Source organism: Delphinus delphis, chromosome 14, assembly GCF_949987515.2.
Source record: "Delphinus delphis chromosome 14, mDelDel1.2, whole genome shotgun sequence".
Taxonomy (NCBI): Eukaryota; Metazoa; Chordata; class Mammalia; order Artiodactyla; family Delphinidae; genus Delphinus; species Delphinus delphis.
The window spans coordinates 26267194-26272824 of record NC_082696.1 but is presented as its reverse complement, the minus strand read 5'-3'; positions in this window follow the sequence as shown (position 1 = coordinate 26272824).

Here is a 5631-nt window from a genome sequence, read left to right as displayed (position 1 = left end):
AAATAAAGCCCTATTGATTCAAGCCATTGCCAGTTTGGTTTTCTGTTAATTAAGTTGACATTTTTTCACACTCAATGTCAGACCAACCTAAACAAATTCTCTTTCAGAGAGCTGGGATGTAAACCTCAATGGAAGGAAGGTTGGCTGAGGGGGGCAGGGAGGGGGGGGGAAGAAAGAAAAAAGAAGAAACAAGAAACTCAGGAACAGAACGTAGAACACTAGAATAGTAGGCAAAGAAGATCCCTTGTTGAGGGGAGAACAAGAGGCCCAAGTCTTGGAGCTGCAGCAGCAGCCAGAGGCTTCATAGCACTGCTGTGTACCCTGAAGAGTGCTCCCCCAGTGTGCTCCCTAAGGACCAGCTTCAATGGTGATTGTTTCCTCTTTTGACTTTCCCATACATTTGCACCAAAATTCCTTGTCACTAAAGGTAATCAGAGTGTCTCTGTCCCTTGCAACTAAAAGAACCCACCTAACATAATTTCCAGCCATGTGTGGTCAGTTCCATAAAGGACAGCTATCGTGTTCTTTTAGAAAACATTTCTCAATATCACACAAAACACAGGGCTGGATAAACTGTTGCTGAGCAGGATCGAAGCCATGTAAAGAAGCATGCAACTTGTCTCCAGTGCTTCGCACTTCCTCTTTCAGAGCTTCTTCCTCTCAAAGTGCTTTCCCACATCACACCAATGCCCTCTTGCTGCTTTTCAGCGACTGGGAGTCCTCCTTTGAGGATACCTAGAACTGCCCTGGGTCACAAGGCTTCAGCTTAAGGTTTCTCTCCACCTTAATCTTTGATCAACATTTAGATAAATGGTTCTGTAATCTGCAGGCAGATGCTTTTAGCTGGCTCTGAGTAAAGATGAATAACAGATTAATTTATAGATATCAGCATTTTGAAAGCCATTTTGGGGTTAATACTCCTACATATTTTAGCATTATAACTTTCTAACTAGCACAGCAATGAATTTACAACCATGACATTGGAGGTCTTGACAAAAACCGAGAGAGTAACGCATTTTGCTCTGAAAGAGGGGTCTTTTAGGTGCCTTTAAAATTATATGACAACCCACTTTCCAAAGGACAGGGCACACCTAATACCAGTTACTGCAAACTAGCCGCTCATGGACTAAAGTCAGCCTGTAGACATGTTTTGCTTGGTCAGCAGAGATAATTTTATTTTCGTTGGTTCTAGGTAGAGTATAGATTCCTTTTAAGTTTTTGATATTTATATTTATTAATATTATCCTGTACACCAATACTGGGTTTCTAGAGCAGAGCAGATTATTATTATTTATTTATTTATTTTGCGGTACGCGGGCCTCTCACTGTTGTGGCCTCTCCCGTTGCGAAGCACAGGCTCCGGACGCGCAGGCTCAACGGCCATGGCTCACGGTACCAGCCGCTCCGCGGCTTGTGGGATATTCCCGGACCGGGGCACGAACCCGTGTCCCCTGCATCGGCAGGCGGACTCCCAACCACTGTGCCACCAGGGGAGCCCCAGAGCAGATTATTATTTACTTACGGCAAATAATCATCCCGTCTCCCCTCTGTCCCGATTCTTATCCCTGGGCCATACGATGTCATGTTGCTTGCAACAGCGTCTCCTTTAGGGGAGCAAATCACTGTCCCCCAAGTCAGCCTACACATTTATATATGTCTCCCTTTCTGAGAGAAAAAGTGAAATCTTTTGCTCCCTCTTGTGAATAAATTCTCCTTGAGGACACAAAGGAGACGGATCCTGGGTTCTTACCCTTTGGGATGTGAATCAATTTATCCACATACAAGATAAGACTAGAGGCTCTAGCTTTACATCACAGAAGATGTCTGCATGGTCCTGCGGGGGTGGGGATGAGGTGGGGTGGGTGCGTGAGGGGCTTTCGTTGCTCTTTGACGCTAAAGAAAACAAAAAGCTCTAGGTAAATCTCTCTGGAATTCTCATTAGGCAATCACTCATAAATTCACATCCAGTCTTGTTCTTTTAGCTCAGATCCCCAATGTCAGTAAAATTTGCTCAGAAAATCATAGCATGAAACATAAAACAAACAATTTTTCTCTACAGCCTACCATTCCCCAGTTGAACCGCAGGCCCACTGTCTCATTCACTTCACACGCTGCTTATTTATGCTACCTTCTGGGTTCCTGTAGGCATTTGAGTTTGGGACCTCTACTTCATATCATTCTTTCATTTAAATTAACCTTTAATGAAAGCTTTCCACAAAGCTATCATGATCAATACTTTGATCAAAGAATGTATATGTCCTACCATCCAGACCTCTAGAAAGAGAATTGAAATACATTAAGTTTGTGTGAAAGAAGAATTCATAATATGATATTTTGGACTAGAAATCAAACCAAAATAAGAAGATAATTTCTTACTACTTGCTATAGACTGAATGTCTGTGTCCCCCTCAACCCCAACAATTCATATGTTAAAAATCCTAACTCCTAATGTGATGGCATTAGGAGGTGGGCCCTTTGGGGGGTGATTAGGTCATGAGGTGGAGCCCTCATGAATGGCATTAGTGCCCTTATAAGAGAAACCCCAGAGAACACATTTGTCCCAGAAGATGACAGTCTATGAGCCAGGAAGAGGACCCACACCAATTCTGCTGACACTTTGGTCTTGGACTTCCCAGCCTCCAAAACTGTGAGAAATAAATTTCTGTTGTTGATAAGCCACCCAGTCTATGGTATTCTGTTACAGCAGCCTGAACAGACTAAGATAGTCCTCCAAAGTATGTAGAGAACAATTTTATCTACGTGGAAATTTATCATGTGGAAGTGTGTTAATCTTGTTACAGAATCCAGGCTGCTGGTTAGCAGTGAGCAAGACAGTCTTTTCTTCAGTCAGTTCATCATCAGACATTTTATGAGAGAGACAGTACAGTGCAATGGTCAAGCATGAAGCCTCTGAGGCTGGTCTGCCCGGGTTCATCACCATTGAATAGCCCATGTGGTCTTGGTCAAGTTACTTAGCTTCTCTGTGCCTCAGTTTCATTACCTGTAAAGTGGAGATAGAATAATGTATACCACATAGGATCATTGTGAAGGTTAAATAAGATAGTTTTGAATATTGCTTAGCCCCAGGCCTGACAGGAAAGTAGATAAATGTTAGCTGTATTAGTATTTGCTCAATATCCCCCAACACAGTGATATAGATAAGAATAAGCTATCATTCCTTTTCTGAAGGAACTTATTTTATAAGAGAGAAGGGGGGGAGTTGTAAACTAAAAATGGTATCACAGCTTTATTTGTCTTGTAATAGAAGTCTGCGTCAGCTCTAGGGAGAACACAGCAGGGAGTGGTCAGTTCTATTCAAAGTGGTGGAGAATAATCAGGAAATTCTTTACAAGAGGCAGGAATTTTTGAACTAAATCTTGAAACCAGTTTTTACTCTTACCTTGGTCTCCTAGCAACCACCAAATAGTGGCAGACAAAATAAAATAGAAAATTTCAACAGTACGTTTTTTCCTATTGACTACTAAGAAATGACTATCTTTGACCAAGAAAAATGCTCACTGCCATAAATTTCAATGATACAAGTACCGAATCGGCTTGCATTTCCCCTGTTTTTGCCTTTTATAACTCCTGAACTAGAGACCCACAAACTCTGCACCTCGACCACGCTCCATTCCTTAGTCACTCATGTCAGATTTAAGAACGCTGGCAGTCAGGTAGAAGACCATAAGAACTTGTTTGGGTTTTTTTTGAGGTATAATTGACCTATAATATTTTATTAGTTTCAGTTGTAAAACACGATTCAACATTTGTATACATTGTGAAATGATCACCACAATGTCTAGTTAACATCTAACATCACACATAATTAACAACATTTTTTTCTTGTGATAAGAACTTTTAAGAGCTACTCTCTTAGCAACTTGCAAATAGACAATACAGTATTATTTAAATTTTTTTTTTTTTTTTGGCTGCACAGTACGATGCGGAATCTTAGTTCCCCCACCAGGGATCGAACCTGTGCCCCGTGCATTGGGAGTCTTAACCACTGGACTACAAGGGAAGTCCCTCTGTAACTTTCTTTTTTTTTTTTTTTACAATACAGTACTATTAACTAGAGTCACCATGCTGTACATTACATCTTCATGACTTACTTATTTTATAACTGGAAGTTTGAAGTTTGTACCTTTTGACACCCTTCACCCATTTCACCCACCTCCACCTCCCACCTCTGGCAACCCTTCAGTTTGTTCTCTATCTATGAAGGAGCTTGCTTATTAAAATCAAGATGCAATGAAGTTAACACTTATCTCTTAGGCCAAAAGAGGGAGGAACAATTTAATTGTGACCTAAGTGAAGACATTAGCATAATTAAAAAAAAAAACTGCATCAGAAGAAGAGGAATGGTTATGCTGGAAACACAGAAAAAAAGTGGAGTTCAGGAAGGTAAAACTGTTTAGTATGCCCCCAGCAGAGTCCCAGAGAGAGATGTCATTTCCTGATTGTGCACGTATGTAGTCCCTTTATCAGAGAATACTGCAGTTAATTAAGAGTGTGGTAAACCAGGCTGTCTGGGCTCAGATCCCAGCCCCATTATTTAATAACTCTGTGCATTTCAGTAAGTTATTATATCTCTGTGTGCCTCAATTTTCTTGTCTGTGAGATGTGGATACTCACCTCAGTAGGGCAGAGGTGAGGATTCAGTGAATGGGGGTAAAAGTATTAGTGCAATGCCTGGCACAGAGAAAGTGCTTGAGAAATCATAGCTAGTATTTCTCTTTTCTTAGCATCATCTGGTCACAGTTTCATCATCTTTCCTCTGTCCCCAAATCCCAGCACACTCTATATACAAGCCCATTCCATTTTGACATTTCTGACATTAACTTTGGTTATTTAGTGGGGCTGAAGCTGAGACTTTGGCTGGTATGTTAGGTGTGATAGAAGAAATTTTCACCTACTAGTGTATGTGGAAGTCATTCTGGCTTATGCATAACTTGGCTTGAATTTTATGCTAACTAGAACAGCCTGTCTTATGGCCTGTCAAACATGCATTATACATCTGCATTAACCATTAAAGACAAGAATGTATTTAAAAATAAAAAATGGAGCGTGGTCCAGGCATCCAAAACAGAGCAAGGTGGCCATTGTGAATCTAGTTTCAGGCATGTTCCTGCATCACTGAGAACCTGAATTTTCTGAACTGTATCAAACTCAAGGACAGCATCAGCCGTTCTCAAAACAATATCTGCTGTCAGCTTCCAGCTGCAGCCTTATGGTCTCAAGGTAACTATGCAACCAGTTCGGATCCCAACCAATCCTTGCACAACCATCACCCTTATTTCTTGCCAGCTCCAGTGATAATTCTTGACAAACGACTTATGTAGTTTTGCAGGTTTTGCCTTTATAAGACTCCCCCACTTTATGGTCCAGCAGAACACAATTCAAGTGCTTCTTGAATCTGTGTCTCCCAGGCTATATAGCTCTCAGTTTGGCTCAAATAAAACTCTTTTCTATTACTGTTATGGATTGTTTATTATTTCTATCAACAGCTGAAATCCTGCTAAACTCCTCAGAGCACATGGAACAAACAAGCCGAGGACGGTCATGGAATATTGGGGATTTGCGGACTGTCATGAAATGTTCAGGAGCCTTAAACAGGTGCTAGGCCATATG